Here is a 20,044-nt window from a genome sequence, read left to right on the forward strand (position 1 = left end):
TAACCAGTACCCTAACACGTACACTCACCCTAAACCGTTGTCGTACCCTAACCTGTCCCCTAAACCGTCCCCGGCCCCGCCCCCCCCCCCCCCCCCCCCAGCTTTGTCTGTTTCCTGCATCTGCTGTAAAGTCAGGAGCGGGTGAGAAAAGTCCTACACTCTGGCTGTGACAACCCGCCCATGCAGGGGGCCCCCCAGGTGCGCAGGGCCTAAAGATTTGCCAACCTTGGGAGTCAAATAAGCGAAAGAGAGGAACATTGCAAATACAAATGTAGGTGAACATTTATTTGGAATGAGAAAAATACTGTAACCAGTGACAGTACTTTAAAAGCTGACAAACACTGCAAGCATCACAAAAACCAGAAGAATAACACCGTTAATCATTAATAATTATCTGTCTGCCATACTTTGCTCTCTGCCTACTTTTTGGCTGTGTATTTTTGGTTGGCCTCTTCCTATAATCGCATAATATCATCTCCTATAGAGACCATAAAAAGATCACGCGGTTTCCATCAGCGTGGTTGACTTTTTAGTGTTGAAAGTTTATAAAAGTTAATTTTAACTTTGCAACTTGCCGTCAAGAGGAAATTTTAGTGGTGTTGTCAAATTCAGAAAAACCGTCTCATATTTCTTTTACATCCAAAAGCTTTAAGAGGTCGGCATGTTTTGCATTTTCTTGGGTAGTGGATATGGGTAAATGCTCTCTGAGCCAGTGACACTCTAAACTCTCCGCTCTCTCTGGAACAGGTGGATGGCTTTTCAGGAGGCAGACATAAGGCATTTCTCATGAGGATCCGTCCCCGTTAGCAGGGACCTGTGTGAGCCAGGGGCCTGCAACTTCAGCTTCCTCGACTTCTTGTAAGCTCGACTCTGAACCTGCGTGTCCTTGGGCGAGCCGCTCAGAGGAAACGCCCGCACCGTGGAGCTGGGCGGATCCCGCGCGGCAGTGCCGGGGCCAGGCCTGTCATCCACACTGGTGAAGCTTTATTATTTGTCGGTGGTGACAATCCTGACAAATTTCTCCAGGAATCTGGGTCACCTGGATGGATCCCTTCTAAAACACAGACCTTAGAAACCTCAGCCAGCTCTTCATAAGCAAAACATTAGCGCCCATTAGGGGATGGGGCATCAGTTAAATGAAAGGTTCTGTTATTCCCAAGGAAAACAGCGTTTTCTTAAAACCTGGTGGCAGCCCTGTGACCTTGGCCAAGCACGTCTCTTAGAATGGTGTGATTTGATGGTGCCTGGTACAGGCGAGGATGAGGAATGATGGGAGGTCACACGTGGCTGGTGGGAATGCAAAATGGTACGGCCACAGCGGACGGAAAGCTAACCACGTACCTACTTTGGGACTCAGCAATCCTTCTCCAGGGTTTTTGCCCTAGATAAATGAAAATTATGTTCACAAAACCTGTACATGGATGTTTATAGCAGTTCTGTTTATAACCACAAAAGATTGGAAAACTCGAAATGTCCTTCCATCGTTGAATTGTTAAACAAACTGGTGTATCCCTATCACGGAACAGTGCTTAGCAGTAAAAAGGACTAACTACCAACGATGCAGGCAACCACCCGGACGGATCTCAAAGGCGTCGTGCTGAGTGAAGGAAGCCAGTCTCAAAGTCTCCGGATTCCATGTGCGTGCTGCTCTCAGAAGGACGCAGTGATGCTGTGGTTTCCGGGGGTGAGGGGTGGGGGAGGGTATGATTATAAAGCGGCAGCAGCAGGGGTTTCCCGGGCTGATGGAGTGGGTGATGGCCACATCCTGACTGTGATGGCGCTGACACAGATCTGTTAAAATCCATGGAACTATATACCCCAAAGCCCCCAAATCAGTTACTGTGTGATAATTACAAATACAGCCGGGTGAGCTGTATTCTGGGTCCAGTGGTCGAGAACCTCACCCACGCAGGGAACAGGGAGAGCCGAGCAGAGCTTAGTCTCTCCGGGGCACCCCTTTTAGAAGCACCCAGGGGTGGTGGTGTAGGTGGAGACTGGAGGGGTTCCTAAGGGGCAGCTTGTTAGGGGACCGGCCGGTAAGCCAAGGACGAGAGAAGATTTGAGGAGGAATCTGGAAGGCCCGGGGAGGAGGGAGGGGGCACGTGAGGCGAGTGGTGCAAACGTCTCCGTGGGCTGACAGAGTGGGTGGCGGTGGGGAGAGCCACGAGGGTCAAGGGTCCCGACCAGTGTCCTGTGTGGGTGGTGGCCAGGCTGCATGGGCAGCAGGGGGTTGGTCGGTCCTGAGAGGTAAGGAGTCCTGTGAGATGCCGGCAGGACTGCTGCTCTAAAGGTGAGGAAGGGGCACTCAGGGAGGTGACTGGAGGGACACTTCTGTTCACACTTCTAGGGAGCTGGGGAAGGTGTCTGCGGGGCAGAGGGTGCACAGCATGGACTCACGCCACCCTCTCTGGGGGAACCCCAAGGGCAGCTCAAGGGCAGACTAGCGGGACTGTCACAAGCCTGTGTCTGGTGGCTGTCCACAGCTGGGCCCAGGGAACCCCAGCTCCAGGCCGGAGGGTTGATTAAGGCAATCGGAGTGGCTCTTCCCCTGGCAGCTACCCCATGGTGAGCAGCATTTCTAATTTTAGAAGGCAGGTTGTCATGGCAATAGGATGTGGGGTGGAGTGGCCGTGGTTAAATATAGCGGCTGTTCCAGTTTTGTCGTGCCCTGCGGACAGGAGTGAGTTTTGCTTTGGAGAGCACTTAGGATGCTACATGTCAGCCAGGATGAAAAAATCGGTTTTCCCCAGAGACCCAGGGAAACTTGTGTGATGAACAGCGCTTTCAAGGGGCTTGAGAGTCCCGGGGCCGAGGGCCTTCCCCGTGCTCAGGCCCATGCGCCTACATCTCTGAAATGAAACCACGAGTGCAGAAACCCCGCTGCATGGGGCAAGGCGGCCAGGCTGGGGAGCTGTGGACGGGGTCGCAGTGCCGAGTGCCCTGCTCCGGGGCGCGTCCGTGAGCTTCACCTGCAGGACAGGAGCGCGAGCTCATCTCCCTGGTGCCTGGCAGGTCCGTCCTGTGCTCCTGCAGAAATGCTGCACCACGTGCCCCAGGCAATGGCAGTGCTCCCGACTGGTGTTGAGTGCAGCCCAGCCCCTCCCAGCCGCGCGCTTCCCAGAGAAGGAAGACCAGCGGCCTCCCCAGAGCAACCACGGAGATGGAGCGGCTTCTCTTGGGGATCGCCCTGCCGGCAGGGAGCAGACCGGCTCTGCTCCTCAGGGACAAGATCACAGGGCTGGGGCAGTCTTGCTGTGGACAGGACACGTCCATCAGACTCAGGCTGCACCAGGAGAGAGTGGCGGAGCTCAGAGCCCCAGGCCAGGCTCCCCAGGCGGCCAGGCCGCAGGTGGACTCACCTGTTGCTGCTGTACTCTGACCCAACGCTGCTGCTTCTCCTTCGTCTCTGAATTCTCGGGGGCATTGGGGCGAATGACCCTCAGACCCCGCAGGAGCTACACGGGGGGCTGAGGAGTGCAGACGGCTACATGTTAGTAAAAACCAGCCTATTTCTGGCTCTTCTCCCAGAAGTCATCACAAAGACGCTAACCCCGTGGTGAAGCCCTTCCAGTTATTTCCGGGATGGCTCGGGGATCCTTGTGTGCAGCCCCAGACACTCTATCTCATTCTTTTTTCCCATTTTCTCCTTTGCATGCAACAGCCACAAATCAACCTGAAAAAGATGAAAATCCAATGGGGAAAATGGGCAAAGCCTGTTGACAGAAACTCACTAACCGGACATGATCAGACACATGCCACGCATTTGGCTTCAACTAGAAAATCCAGTGCTAGCCATTCCTGGCAAGGATGTGGGAAAAAGCGGTAGGTCCCCACGCCACCGCCCAGGGGTGCAGTGGGGTGGCCACGGCCCCAAGAAAGATACGTCTACGCCGGAATCCCCAGGGCCTGTGAGCGGGCCCTCACTTGGCTAATGGATCTTCGCAGATATAATTAAGTGAAGGATCTTGAGATGAAGGGATAACTTTGATGATCCAGGTGGGCCCCCAGTTCAGTGATCTGTATAAAATTATATAATAACCAGGCAGAGGGAGATTGGAAACAGCCATAGTTGAACGGTGTCCCCAGCAAAATTTTGAAGCCTTACCCCCAGTACCTGTGAATGTGACTTTATTTGGAAATAAGGTCTTTGTAGAGGTGATTAAGTTAACATGGGGTCATTAGGGTTGGGTCCTAATCCAATATGATGTGGGAAAATTTGGACACAGAGCCAGACACGCGTGAAGGGAGAACGCCACGTAAAGATGGAGGGAGAGATCGGGTGTTGCTTTTACAAGCAAGGGTCACCAAGGACTGCCAGCGACCACCAGAAACTAGGAGAGGGGCCTGGAACAGATTCTTCCCTGTAGTCCCAGAAGAAGCCAACCCTCCTGACACCTTAGCTTTGGACTCCTGGCCTCCAGAACTAGGAGAGAGTAAACGTCTGCGGCTTTAAGCTGCCCGGTTTGTGGTATCTTTTTTGGTAGCCGCAGGAAACTAACACAGGGTGTAATCTGGGTCCCCACCTGCAGAGCCACCTGGAGCTCCTCGTGACTGAGCTGCCCCTCCTGGCGGGACCAGGGGAGCGAGCACAGAATCCCGAGGGCGCACTGGAGGAGAGACGGCAGCCACCGACGCCCGGGTAGCAGGGACGAGGGGCGCCTGTCCCCAGGGCCATGGACCCCCAAACGCTGTGGGCACGCACGTGGGACACTGTGCAGTGGTCTGAACCAGTAAACCAGAAGCACGTGTGATCACACATGCAGGCGCCACGGGGAGAGCTCAGCGATGAGACTGACAGCACCACGATCTGTGTCACCTGAAACACACCCAGGGGACAGCATCGTCTGGTTGACAAACACTGAGGGACCTACATGGACGTGTGTGTGTGTGTGTGTGCGCGCATGTTGGCAGTGGGACCCAGGAGAAGGACGGAGGATGTGCTCCCAGCCAGCATTCTCCACCTGCCACCCTCTTCCCTGTGGGGTTGTCAGGACCCAGGGACAGCTGTCGGCTACAGACAGAGCCCCCAGCGCGAGAGTGGAGAGCGCACACCCACGTGCACACACGAGCCACCAGGAAACAGTCAGCTTTCAACACCTGAGCCTCCGTGAATGAACGGAAGGCAAAAGCCCCGCTTGGAATTAGCTCACCCTGCCCCAGAGCAAGGCTGGACGTCACTGAAAACAGGGCTACTTCGTGGGAAGACAGTCATCCCTGTGGCACCACCGGTCACCTGGGTCTTGGGCTGTCCTGAGCGTGTGCTTGTGAGCGTGGAGCTGACCAAGTCCTGATCCCTGTGCAGCCTGTGTGGCTGAGGCACGTCCACTGAGCAGCTTCCCCGGGGGTGGCTGGCATCGCCTCCCAGGGCTGGCCTTGGACCCCACATTTTCAAGTCAGGCAGGGGAGCCAGGGACTCTCTGAGCCCCAAAACCACACCCACTGGTTCATGTTTAACTGACCATTTATACTTGAACTGACCAGGGTGGAGGTGGCCAACATAGCCAGTCCTGGTGACACAGGCTGGAGTGAGTCCTGGCCGCACGGGGCCCTGGGTGGTGAAGGGGTCAGCGACCCCACTCATGGGCCACACGGCCACACCTCACAGGAGCCCTAGATGCTATTAGAGTGCTTGGAAAGTATGACAATCCATGCCAATGGGAAGGGTCATGATACAGGAATGAATGTGTAATTCCTTTAGAATTAGACAGTTAAGAATTCCTTCCTTAAAGGGAACCCTCATACACTGTTGGTAGGAATGTAAATTGATACAGCGGCTGTGGAAAGCAGTACGGAGGTTCCTTGAAAAACGAAAACTAGAATTACCATGTGATCCAGCAATCCCACTCCTTGGCATATATTCAAAACACCCCACAAAAACACTAATTTGAAAAGATATATGTACCCCTGTGTTCGTAGCAGCCCTGTTTACAATAGACAAGGCATGGAAACAACCTAAGTGTCCATTGGTGGATGAATGGATACAGATGTGGTACACATCCAATGGAATACTACTCAGCCATTAAAAAGAACAAAATCTTGCCATTTACAGCAACATGGATGGACTTGGAGGGTATTATGCTAAGTGAAATAAGTCAGAGAAAGAGAAATACTGTACGGTATCACTCATGTGTGGAATCGAAAAACTACAACAAACTAGTGAATATAACAAAAAAGAAGCAGACTTGCAGATACAGGGAACAAATCAGTGGTTATCAGCAGAGTGGGGAAGTGGGAGGTACAAACTCTTGGGTGTAAGACAGGCTTCGAGGATGTATTATACAACATGGGGAATAGAGCCAATATTTTGTAATAACTATAAATGGAGTGTAACCTTTAAAGATTGTATAAAAATGTTTTAAAAATCACAGTGGGTATTATAAAAAGAAAAAGAATTCTCTCCTTGGTGACTGTAATCACTCATCTAAAAAATGTCCTTTTGGAGGAAAGGGACTGCTCTCTGTGGCTCTATGGAAAGACTCCCCCTAACCACTTTGCCTGCTTCTCTGTTGAACCACAAACCTCCTGCATTCGTTTCTGCTGTGACAAAATGACCACAAACTCAGTGGCTTAAAAGAGCCCACATTTATTGTCTCACAGTTCTCTCGGTCACAAGTCCAACACAGGGCTCACTGGGCTAAATGCGTCTGCAGGGCTGTGTTCTTTCTGCACATTCCAGGGATGAATCCATCACTTTGTCTGTCTAGCTTCTAGAAGCTGCCCACGTTCCTTGGCTTGAGACCCTTTTTCTCTGTCTTCAAGACCAGTAACACTGCATCTCTCTGATCCTTCTTCTATTGTCACATCTCGCTCTGAGCACAGCTGGGAAAGGTTCTCCACTTTTATGGATGGTAGTTGGCTATGTCCACAGACACTTAGTTGCCTAAGTGGCCCTCAGAAGATCCTTGAGAAGGCACAGCGCGATCATAAATACTTGCGCACGTCTGGCTTCCATCCTCCCATCCATCCATCCGTCCATCCATTTTCTGTCTCCAGGTCAGTGCATGAGCAACGTGCCCACCCTTCCTGTGATACGTCTAGTGACAAAATATCACAGCCAGACCGATATCTGCATTTGAAAGTCTAGCTGTGGACTCTTAACTTCTCTGAGCTTAGTTTTTTCATCTTTAAAATGGAGCTTATTGAACTTATCTTAGTAATGTCGTGAGTACATAAAACAGGTGTATCAGACACCAGCCCACTGCTCGCCACCTTCACAACCAGTTCATTCAACAAATATTGTTGCCGTTTACCATGAGCTGAGCACGCACTGGTGGATGAAGACCGCAGGTGTACCTACCTAGTGGCATTACCAGGGGACAGACAGAGGCAGCAGTGGATAATGACAGGCTCAGACTGGGCTGCTGGGGAGCCACGCCCCCTCGCCCAGAGAGGCTCCGCCAGAGGCTGGGGCGGAGCGAAGGTCTGGGGCTGGGCGTCTGCCCCCTCATCTCCTACCTGGTCTGGAATAAGCAGCTGAAATCCACGTGGGTCCCTCGAGGTGTCTCCAAAGGGGAAAGAGCAATGATGCATATTTTATTAAGTGGGTGATGAGCTCACTGATGGTCGATGCCCCGGTTGCTCCCAGCCCAAGACAGTGCCGCGGGGACAGGGAAGACGGCTCCCTCGCCCCTTGGGCGGAGTCCTGGAGGGCCATTAGCAGGAGTGCGGGTGGAAGGTCTGCCGCAGCCCATTAGGACCCCGAGATGCAGCCCCGATCGGTGTGTGGATGGCAGGGAGGGTGTGGAGAGCGCAGAACCCTCGGCCAAAACACGGGGAGCGCAGAGGCCTCGCGGGAGGACTGAGGGCTTGATCGGCGATGTTACTAACACTCCGGGGTGGTGTCCCGCACACTTCACTCCGTTTTCATCAGGCCGTGTGTGCAGATTAAAGATGATTGTGCTTTATTCGTGGGCAGGAGGGGTCTGAGACGTGCTTCTGACGAGGCAGAAATTCTCACGAAGCCCAAACTGGATGGATGTTTAGCAGCACGTCCCCTCCCTCCCTCTCCTGGGCTTTGGCAGATGTCGTATGGGTTTGCTTCCCAGGGCAGCTGTGGGAGATTAAACCGGATGTGAGTCTCGGGGCGCCGGGGCTTGGAGGGCTCCACCGGGTCCACCCCGGCATCTCCAGTTGGAGATGCTAGCACTCTGGGAGAGCCACTGGGTGTTTGTGATGGAGAACCACTCCGGGAGGACTGGGCACCATGGCTGAGGCATTGGAAACTTCCAGAAAGAAGAGGATGAAGCAGGGACCATCCCCGCCGTGGTCGCAGTGGCACAAGAGGTGTGACTGGTCAGGAAGGGTAGGCCTGCCCCATCCCACAGGGTCAAACTGAACATCAATGAGAATAATGCCTGGACCCCTTTGGAGTAGCTGGCACTTCTGTGAGTTCTCAACAAGGACATGGCGGACATCCAGGGACGTGCCCTCCAGCTCGGCACCTCACATCCCAACCCTGTGGCCCTGCAGCTCTCTCCATCCCGGCCTGTGCCCCTGGGGTGACGCGTGCCACGGCCTCGTGGGCTCACGATGGCTATGGTCGCACGTCTGCTGCCGTGGAAGGTTCTTACCTGGGCCTGAGGCTCGTCGTCCCTGGGCTTCAGCGTCCTCTGTCCCGGGAACCCACAGCTGCAGCGCCCGTGCGTCCACATACAGACGGTGCTGGCCGGGAGCCTGGGGCGCTGTCACATGACCTCGCCGAGCTTCCATTTCCTCGTCTGGAACTGGACCTCGTCTTTGGCTTTGGCAAGGATTACCTGGGGTCATGATGAAATGTCTTTGACAAGGCCTGGAACCAGAGCATCCTGGAAGGGACAGGTGGCCTCTAGGACAGAGAAGGAGGCTCACACCCCCCAGGCCTCAGAGAAACCTTACTGCCCCCAAATCCCTTCTCAGGGGCAGTATCTCAGCAACCCAGCTCCTGGCCGCCAGCTCTGAGCTTTCCCAGGCAGAGCCGCTCCTGGGATGTGCTCAGCTGCCCCGCAGGGACCTTATTGCCCCTTAACTGTCTGGACGGGCTTCCCATGGCCCCGAACTGCCAGGACTGAACTTGCTGCCGGCAGTGATGGAGGCCCTCCTGGGACCCTCCTCCCTCAGGGACCTGGGGTCCCAGGGAGATGGGGAGGGGCTGTGACAGTCCCCAGGCCTAAGGAGTGAGGGGTGGTCCTGGAGGCCAGGGCAGCTCACTGGGCAACCCGGCCTGGAGGAAGGGTCCTGCAGGGGGACACGCATGAAGTCTGCTTGGGAGTCGCAGGCACGGCAGCCGAGCAGCCCGCCAGCCTGGAGACCCAGCCCCAAGGGGCCACCTTCATGCCCCTACAGCCCTGCTGGGGCCCCAGGTGGGTCTGCCCACGCCAGCTGGGTACCCGGCTGTGGTCCTGCAGCTTGTGGAGCTGTGGGCCTCAGGTTCTGCGTATGGGCCTTTGTCAGCCCCAGGGATGCATCTGTGGGCGCCTGTGTGCCCGGGCCACCTGCAGGCCCCATTCCCGTAATCACAATGACGTTACAAGCATCAAGGGATTGAGAATCGGGACTAAACTGACCCCTACGTGAGTTCTCAGACCTCGAAAAGGCAGATGAGGTCCAACGGGGCTGGTATCCCCACATTGAGACAGAAGTAGGGGCTTTCAGCACCGACGCCTAGAAGGAAGCCAAGCCTGCCGGCCGCCCCTTCACAGCCCATGGAATCGTGCCTCAAGCCACGAGCCACGGAATCAGGCACAGTCCGTGGAACTGAGCCCGGCTTCCAGTTTCCACAAATCTGCATCCTGTTTCTTTGCACTCGGTGATTTCTGTTTCCTTTCCAGCATTTATATAGCAGAGACTAAGACGGTACTGTAGCGTTTCAGTAGCTTTTTTGAAAATTCCCACGTCTACGGGCAGTGTTAAGGTTGTCACTCCCAATTCACTGAGACAGGAAAACTAAGACGTAAAGAAAGTGAACTCGATGGTGTGGTAGCGTCAGCTTCCCAGCTGCTTTGTCAGGCGTGACCAACGTGCTCAGGGAACCACACCTGGGCACAGGTGACAGTCATGCTGCGGGGGTCCCTCACCCCAACCCCTGCCGCCCTGGGCTCATCAGAGCTCCTGAGCACCCCTGCTGCAGCTGCCACCCCAGGCCGCCCGTCGCCCACAAAGGTGGGGATGGGAAAGACTGCGAACTGACAGGAGCCCTTGTCCGCCACGGTCTCCCCCAGGCCTAGAACGGGCGCGTGGAAGGGCCTCCACGAATACGGTTGAACGATGGGCCTGTCGGTGAATCAGGGTTTAGGCTTAACGTGTTCAGGTTTGACGTGTGTCGTTCCCTGATCTCTTTAGGCAAAGATGGGGCCGGTTCTACACACATGCACGCACACGCTCCGAGTGCAGTGAGCTGAAGCAAGGCCTTCTCTGAGGGTTGGAAGAGACCCAGCCATGACCGAGGAGGGAGACTTAAGAACATTCCTCTAATTTGCCCACATCTACGGGGACATTAATACCTTGAGTTGTCCGAAGATAAGGAATATGACAAGTACGCATAATAGTATCTGTATTGTTTCATAGCAAATGATGGTCCCTGGAGATTCGGGGTCTATACAGATGACACAATTGTGACAATGATCCTGCACGACGGGCGTGGAACCCCACCTAGAGGGCATCGGGTGGTCTGTGGGTTCACAGGCTCCACGTGAGGGGGTCTTTGGGACGCGCCCAAGGTGAGATGCAGAAGGGCCCTGCAGAGAGAGTCTGTAAGGGTTGGTTCTGGGTTTTGCCCCGTCTATCTCACTAGCTTTGAGCTCTTCTTAACTTGTACCAACCTTGGTTTTCCTTTATGGAAAATTTTGGGGAGAACGAAATAAGAAATCTTCTTCCTTTGTTATTTTCTCCTGGGCTCCGTGCTGGAGTCACAGGGCCCAGGGTCAGACCCTGACCTCCTCAGGAAAGGCAGTGCCGACCTGGGGAGGAGGTTGAAGATGCCGTGGGTTGGGGAGGACTGGGCATCTTAGGCTCCCCCTGTTCTTTCTTTCTTCGGAAAGGTAAGTCTACACAGGGTTCAGGGATCTGGGTGCTCACTAAGGACCCTACTCCATTGTACCCCCAACTCATCGGCTCCCAGGCTTCTGGGTGGGGAGATCCTACAGGCCCTGTACTGGGTCCTGGCTGTACTCGCAGGGGCACCTTTTACGTCTGTGAAGAAGCAAACCCGCCTGGGATTTCTACTGCTGATGGCAGCCCCAGCCGTCCCTGAGGGGCCGCCAACCAGTTATTTGTTGGAGGGATGAAGAGACCAGCCTACCTCACCGGCCGTCGCTCAGCTGGCCCAGAGGCTCAGTCCCGTCACAGCCCAGATTGGACCAACCCAGGCCAGCTTCCAGGGGATGGGTCCCAGGGCAGCATCACGGTGAGTGCTTTGGAGCTGAGCAGACTCAGCAGAGAATCCGAGGTCTGCCCTTGGCTAGCGGGGATGCTTTGGGTACACAACTCAGTACAACGGTTCTGCGCTTCACCTTTCTGTACGATGGGGACAGTCACGTCCCCCACAAGGTCCCTGCGCGGATGGGAGGAAGTGCTGCGTGTAAAGCTCTCAGCCTGTGACTGGATGGTACACAGTGGCCCGTGAACAGCATCACCGCGTGGACTGAGGAACTTCTGCTACCTGGTGAACTGTGTTTGACACCAAACAGCCAACGTCTTCCCTGCTCTGAGCAGAGCCAATTTTCAGAGCGTGGGCTCAGAGCCCGAGGGGCAGCTGGGCCTTCTGTAGAGGAACATCTAGCTGGTGTGACCACTTCTCTATCAGGGCAGACTTGTCAGGTGGAGCAGATACACACGTCTACCTGATCACATGAAGCCACACCCCAGATGGGCACCTCCAAAAATGCCCAGACCTTGCTCTAGACGAGAGACTTCCTTTGTTGACCACCCCCATGTATTGGCAGCACTGATGGCGTTTATTTACTGTGTGCTGTAACCTGAGAGCTATCAGTTCCCCTGAAACTTCCAGAAGCACTCGCTTCCTCAGTGTCAGCCCATCCTGCTTACATTCCAGGACCTAGAGGGTGTGTGGACGCTCACATGGATCCCGAGAGATTATCCTCCCAAGAGGGCCAGGAGATTGCAAGGTCATCAACATTGAACCTAGACCCTAGCCATGTCCACCAGGCACGTAGGTCTTCGCTCCCCTACAAGGATTCTGATTTCTCCCTGAAAGGGTCAGGTTGTCAGGTGAGGTAGAGTAAAGACATCGTCCATCCACTGTCACCTAGAAGCCATCACCCAGCTCCAAGGGGCTCAAAGAAAATGGGAGTGGTCCGGGGTGGGGTGGGGGCGCTGGGGGTTGCCCCATGGTCCACTGATTCAGCAGCCAAGGTGCACTGCCCCCCCGGCCCACGTCTTCCAGGTAATTCCACAGCACCTTCATCGGTAGCTTAACTCATCCTCAATCTGGAAGCAAGATGACGGCCACTGTCCCCAATAAGCTGACGTCCCCAGAAGCAGAAAGTGACTCTGCCTTGACGACATCAAACAAACAAACAAAATGCTTTTTATTATGGAAAATTTCAAACACACACAAGAGTGCAGAGAATCGTGTAATGAACACGTAGGCATCATGGCCGAGTTTCATCAGTTGTCAGCTTAGAGCCAATCTGCTTTTATCTGCCTTCCAGCCGTGTCCGCACCCGCCCTCCGCACCTACTATTCTCATGTTTTTAGAAAATTGACTCTCAGTCCTTAATCTCAGTGTTCATGTTTTCCTGATCGTCTACCTTTTATTTTATAGTCTTTTACAGGTTGGGTCAGGACTCGATTAAGGGCCATGCACTGTGATTGGCTGGTGTACCTGCTTTAGTCTACAGGCCACGTGGAGGATGGATGGAGCTCATCTGATCAAAATAAGCTGATGGTCATTGATGGTCAGCTCTGAATTACTGAGCATGAAGGAAGTGGCGCCTCGCAGGCCGCCGGCGTTCAGAGCAGCATAAAAGTGCAGCCGGGGCAGGTGCCAGCACGATTCACACATCACCCCTGACAGGTGAACTCAGGAAGGCACATGCCACTCGGAGCTCTTTTCTGCTCTGAGCTGGTGTCTGGGCTTCCGTCCAGGTGTCCCCTGGGGACTGAAAGCCAGGGAGTGCGGGTGGCTGGCCTGTGACCACAAGGGTTCAGGGCGGCGCCTGGTCCTTCTGGGTTCTGGATGGCAGGATCCCAGAGCTATTCCTCATGGGCCTCGCTGGTGGACAGAGATGCCCAAGTCCACTCGGAAAGACTTCTGGACGTGCCTTGTTACGGTGACGCTGAAATCTCCGACCATGCTTGTCCCGCTGCAAGTCCTAAGGCATAACTCCAACCCCGGTAAACCACCCTGTTGTGCTTCCAGTAGCCCCAGGGCAGATGGCGAGAGCCAGGCCTTCCAGGACAGCACCGCTGATGCCGCCCCGGCTGCTGTCTCAGGGTGCTTGCCAGGCATGCGGGTTGACGTGTGTGAGGCTACAGAAAGAATGGTGTGTAGATGCACAAGCTCACGTTACATCTGTATTACGTACAAGCATCGCCTCCCAGAAAATCATGTTTTATCCTTCCAACCTGTTTCCCAGGCCTACAGATGCACTTAGCTTGTGTACACACAGACACTTACACACCTACATCCACACATAAGTAATATGTGCCTGTGCGCTTATATTTATACTTGCTTATATGTGTTGATGTATTACTAGTTATACAAAATGCCTGTTATTGGCACGGTAGTAAACAAATACATCAGTGGACCAAACTCCCTGTATATGTGGAATTTAATAAAGGGCAGAGATGAATATATCAGAGCAGTGGGTACATGATCACTGAAGGGTGAGCCACTGCATATTCACAGAGAAGAATACCATAGATCTCTGCACTCTCTGTACTCAGAGTTAACACTAGATGGTTAAAGAGCTAATCAAAGGGTCCACGAGGAGAGCGTCATAAAATCTTGACTGGAGACGTCCTTCTGGAATCCCTAAACCATAAAGGAGAAGGTTGGAAATTTTCTATCACATGAAATTTTAAAACTTCAATAGAGTGAAATCCCCAGTCACCGAAATTAAAAAACAAGTGTCAGTCTAAGAGAAAATACTTGCAACTTATATAACAGACAACGTATAAAAGTCCATACACCGTAACAAGCTCCCAAAAAGCAATAAGGAAAGATGAACATGAATTTTAAATGGATTACGGGACATACGTAGGCGATTCACAGAAAAACATACAAATGATCAGTAAGTATAGGAGGTTTGCTTAATTGCACTGGTAATCAGGGTGATGCAAGACAGCAAGGAGACAGCAGGTTTCATCTGACAGCCCAGGAGAAATTAGTGGTTGGTGTACCCTGACGTGAGAGGGGCTTTGTCCAATGTGAGTAGTGTGTAAACAGCCACTGGCATTGGGAGGGAAACTGGCTGTGTTTGAGCTGTGGACTCACGGGCCTTTTATGTCCATGATACAAGTTCTAGGAGTCAAGGGTGCCAACGTAATCACAAAGTGTTTATCATTGTGTGTTGGTAAAAACTATCCTTTAATCATAAAGATGGTTGAATAAACTCCAGTCATCTACTGTGAAATACTATACAGAAACTAGAGCAAATAAAATAGATATATATATGTGTTGACATGGAAATAGTCTAACACATATCATTAAGCAAAAATGCTAATTATGGAACAATACATACAGAACGATGCCATTTATGTAAAAATACACGTATAGTGACGCTGGTGTCTCATCTACATCTGTATGTAAATAAGCACATAGCAAAAGTTTTGATGGAACACATTCCAGAGAGCTGCTGGTGTTCCTCACGCAAAGACAAAGGGCAGAGGAAACATGAGTTCTCACAGTGTTTGTACTTTTTACCATAAAAATACATTCATACATTAAATGATAATATAGTTGTTTATGTAACATGAACAATTAAAGAAGCCACCAATAAACTCAAAGTAACTTAAGTGAATATCTTAATATGCTACAAATGATTAAAAAAATATTTTGAACATAACAATAAAGGAAGAAATTATGACTACATAAAAATTTTAAATTCCAGTGGCGAAACAATTAAAAAAAAAAACTCAACCAGAAGCACACCTAAAAGGCAAAAAGCAAATGAGAAAAGTATTAGCAACATACATGCCAGATGGTTAGCCCTCAAATATAAAGAGCTCTTACAAATAAATAAGCTGCCCTTTTCCTCTGTTCACTGTAGTGGAGGAGAAATTTGAAGTCAAAAAATGTTTTTTTTCCTCTGTGGATTCCTTCTTTTGTAGATTTCTTCATTGCTGAATTCACCACTTATAGCTAAGTGATAATTTTATTTTATTGCATGATACTCAGAAAACTGTACAAATTCAGGTTTTCTTTACCTTTGGATGGATTTTTATCCTGCTTAAATCTTTGACCACTGCTTATTTTTAGGTTCCTAGGTTTTCTCTATTCTTGAGGAAATATATATATATATATGAGTGTAAATATGTTAGAATATATTTATATTTTCTAACACTAGATCTCCTTTCCAAGCTCTCTATACATATAAAACATCACCATTTTATTCTCTTTGACCATTTCTTCTGAATTCTGAAAGTGCTTCTCTAGTTTGCCATGCACATAAGTTGGTTTGATTTCTGTCTCACTTAATTGCTTTTTTTGTGTACCTGATAACCATTTTATGCCTATATTATGATCTTACTTTCTTTATGATCTCCTTTCCATCCATTACCTCCCAGCACACTGGATGACATCTCTCTTTAACATTGTCCATGCTTTCCTGAATTTTGAGAAGAGATGGCACACAATTTCTAAAATTTTCTTGTTTTCCAAGGAAGCTCTATGTTTTATCAGTATGTTTTCCCTGAAATCTTAGGAGCCTGGAACTCTTTCTTTAGCCCTTGTCAGTGTTTTCAGTGCTTAACTGCTGACCGGTTATGCCCCTCTAATGGGAAGGATCTGCCTAGGGCTGGTCTTTCCCAAAGCGAGAGTTGGGATGTCCTCCTCAGTTTCTGGTAGGAGAGCTTCACATTTTTAGGCTGAAATTCTGGTTGCCATGAATGCATGTTTCCAGTCCCTAGCCTACCCAGTCTCAGGCCAGAGAACGGTATTGTGCTGAGTCCCGGCAGGAAGAGGTCAGGCCTCTGAGCATCTCCTGCTGGGGGTTCCCACACCTGCCCGTGAGTCCCACCACCCGAGCCTCCTTCCATCCCGGTGTGTCAGCCTGACGCTGCACAGGAGCTCCTGGACACCCAGGTGTTTGGGGACGCCACCTCCCATGTGCCCTGTCTGCACTTCCCAGGACTCACTGTGGGGTGACTCTGAGGGCGGCTCACTACACACTCGCACACGACGTCTGCCCAGAGCGATTTCTCTGCAGTTCTTTATTCCTCCCCCTTGGGCCCCCTTTGGGTTTGGGAAACACGTATCTTCTTCTGTGTTCTTGCTTCCCCCAGAGGCTCGCCACTCTCCTCAAACTGATTCTTAGGTCAGGGGGAGAGGGATAAATTGGGAGTTTGGGGTTAACAGATATACACTATTATATTTAAAAACGGATAACTAACAAGGACCCACTGTATAGCGCAGAGAACTCTGCTCAGTATCTTGTAATAACCTAAATGGGAAAATAATCTGAAAAAGAATAGATATGTGTATATGGATAACTGATTCACACAGTGTCTGGTCCACAGCTGTAGACACTCAAGAGTGGCGCTGGATGAGCAAATGTGAATAATCCAGGTCTTTCCATCACAGGAAGCACATTCTCAAGCTGGAAGAGTGCCGTAGGTGGGTGATACATGGGCAGTCATTTCTTCAAATATTTTACTGTGGAGTTTTTCAGATTCACCGAGAAGTTGGAAGCATTTGATAGGCATCCCTAGAAACTTCACCTAGATTATCAATGTTTGCCATACTTGCATTATCACATATTGACGCACCTGCACATCTGCCTATCCATTCATCAGTCCATCTTTTATTTTATGCATTTCAAAGCAAGTAATAGACATACGTACCCTTTGCCTCAAATATTTTTACATGATTACCATTAACTGGAGTTCAACAATTGCTTACAGACTTTTATGCAAGTTCTACAGACAGTGAGATGAATAAACCTCTCTTTTTCCTTAGTCAGTCTGGCTAAATGCTTGTCAGTTTTGTTGATCTTTTCAAGGATCAGCTTTTAGTTTTGTTCTCTATTGTTCTGCTGTTCCCTATTTCACTTCTCTCTGCTCCAGCCTCTCTTGTCTCCTTCCTTCCTAGCTCTGGGGTCAGTTTGTTCTTCCTTTTTCTTGCCCCTTAAGATGTAAAGGTGGGTTACTGATTTGAGATCTTTCTTCCTTTTTAATGTAGGTATTTGCAGCTATACATTTTCCTCTGAGCACTGCCTTAGCTGCATCCCATAAGGGTGTCAACTGATGAGTCTCAACAAATCCATGTATCTGTGTAACCCAAATCTCTATAATGATGCAGAGCATGACCATCCCCTGGAAAGTTCTCTCTTGCACTTTCCTCTCTATCAAGCTTCACTGTACCCCAGGAGTCAATCACTTCTCTGATTTTTCCATTGTTGATCAGTTTTACCTGTTCTAGAGCTTCACTTCAGTAGGATCAAACAGTGTGTGTTCTTTCACGTGTGACTCTTTCCACTCTGCTTAATGGTTAAGAGATTCACTCATTTTTTTGCATATATGGGCAGCCTGCTCCTTTTCATTGCTGGGTAGTATTCCACTGAGTGGATGGGCCATTGAACGTTCTATCTATCCTCCGTCTGTTGAGGGACACTTGGACTGAGTCCAGTATTTCGTTGTTATGAGTACAGCTTCTAGAACATTCTTGTCCAGGTCTTCTGGTGGAACTCCTGAGCCATAAGGTAGGCGAACATTTAGTTTCATAAGACAGTCACTGTTTATAATCGATACTATCTTGATGGTCTGTCCTAAAGCTCTTATGTGGGAATAATTTCCTCTCTTTGTTCTTTGGCTCCCCCTCCCTTAGACCCCGAGGATTCAGCTGGAGACAGTCATGAAATCCATCATCAAATCCACTTCTTCTACAGACATTGGTAAGTGTTTCTCCCGTGGCAGGCCCAGCACTGGGGCTGTGAGCATGATCAACAAGACTCAGTCTGGGGGTCCTGCTGGCTGGGTGGGGGGCGTCCAGATCCATGGGGCAGGGCTGCCGGCCGAGGTCAGACCCTAACGCCTCTTGAAACCTGGTGGCTGGAAATGATGATGCCTCGAGCAGTTTCTCTTTCTAGAGGCGGTGGCTTAATTCACCTCTCAATGACATGTGGTTCTTTGTCTTGGGAAAATAACTGTAATGGGCCTTTTGCTTATGTGAAGGGAAAGCAAATATTATACTCTGCGGCAGAAAAGCTCTCGTCAGCGAGGAGCTAAATTGCCCTGCATAATGAGGTAAAGTCTCCCTGGGGCAGAACTGCATCTTTGTTGATTATGTTTTCTTTAGGAAATTTCTCCTAAATATGGATTTAATCTGCACTGTTCCTGAAGATGGCTGTTTGTTCTTAGAAGAGGTGAGCATGTGACTGTGTGTGAGAGTGTGGATGTCTGGAAACGTGAGTGGGTGTGTGCATGTGTGCACGCCTGATACCTGTGCCTGCAGAGGCCGTAGGGATGGAGACCAAGCCCTGACACCAACAGAGGCACACAGGTGGCCTGGGCTCAGCGCCTACTGGAAAGAGGCCCTGACAGTCCCCAGCTGGGAGCGCCCAGCAGGGGGGCCTTCTCGACCAGAGCCTGTGGCTCCCCGACCCCCCGGCAGGCCCTGCTGTGGCCGCTGCTTCCCTCGGCTCGTCCTGGAGGAGGCCTGAGAGCAAAGTCAGGACCTGGGAGTAGAGGGTCCATTCCTGAAAGGACAGGTCATTTTTCCCATGTTCCAGTCTTGGTAAAGGACATATTCAGGACAGAAAGAGAGGGCTTAGGGGTTGGGGTTTTGCAGGCACTGTCGTTGGAGAGGGGAGGGCTGCAGGCCTGGGGCCGAGAGAGCCCCCCATAGAGAGTGAGGGGTGAGGGCGCCCTACTTGTCTGTGTTCGAATCCCTGCTACTCTCCAGCAGATTTGGTTAAGTGGCTGGTGTAACAACGGGGGCTTCGCTTTGTCGGGAAGAAGGAAGGGACAGGCCTGTGTCACGGGGGGACGCCCATCAGGAGAACAATTGCAGGCCGGGCTTTGCACGAGACCCAAAGCGATCCACAGACCAGGGCTGCAGGCCGGAGCCTTCAGTAGAGGCAGAGGGCACCGACCCCCAGATAGATACGTGGCCCGTGTGACATCCCTGGAATTCCCAGAGAACGTGGAGGAGCCAGAGTCCCCACAGCTCGCGGGCACAGGAACGACAACTGCCCTTGGCCACGTAGGAGGCCTGGCACACAGCAATAGTCAGGAGCAGAAGGGGCAGAGGGGCCGAGGGGACGCAGATGGCCTCATGGGGGCAGAGGGTCCGGCCAGCGCCGGGGACATGGATGGGCTTGTTGCCACCGAGTGCCACACGTGTGGGGAGGTGAGGATATGGCAGGGCAGCCTGAACAGGGCATCTTCGAGGGACCCGACTGAGAGCAAACCAGAGGGGCTGGCTGGGCTCTGGGGACAGAGGCTCCTTACCATCCCTCCCCCTGCCCCAGGGCAGCCCCTCAGAGGAGAACTGGGCCCCTCACACCCTGCTGTGGGGCTGAGGGGCTAGAGGCTCTCAGAGGGTCCTCTCCAACTGCACGGGCACTGACTCCCGGGGAGGGGAGGTCTGCTGAGCTGAAGGCCTCTGCACGGGCCTTGCTGGGGGGCCGGCTGGGTGGGAGTCCAGCGTACCCCTCCTGTGCGACCCCAGACCAGCGCAGGACAGAAAGGAGCCTGAGATGCTGACACCAGGTAGACTCCTACCTGAGGGATGACCCTGGGGCAGGGAAGCTTGAGCCAGAGGTGGTGTCCTGCTGGGGATCTGGGAGGGCAGGGACACAGGACAAGACGAGAGAGTCAGAGACAGAGGGGCAAACAGAGAGAAAAAGAAACAGAGATGGGGAGATAGACAGAGACAGAGATGAGG

This window comes from Neophocaena asiaeorientalis, unplaced genomic scaffold (assembly GCF_003031525.2).
Source record: "Neophocaena asiaeorientalis asiaeorientalis breed wild unplaced genomic scaffold, Neophocaena_asiaeorientalis_V1.1 scaffold185, whole genome shotgun sequence".
Taxonomy (NCBI): domain Eukaryota; kingdom Metazoa; phylum Chordata; class Mammalia; order Artiodactyla; family Phocoenidae; genus Neophocaena; species Neophocaena asiaeorientalis.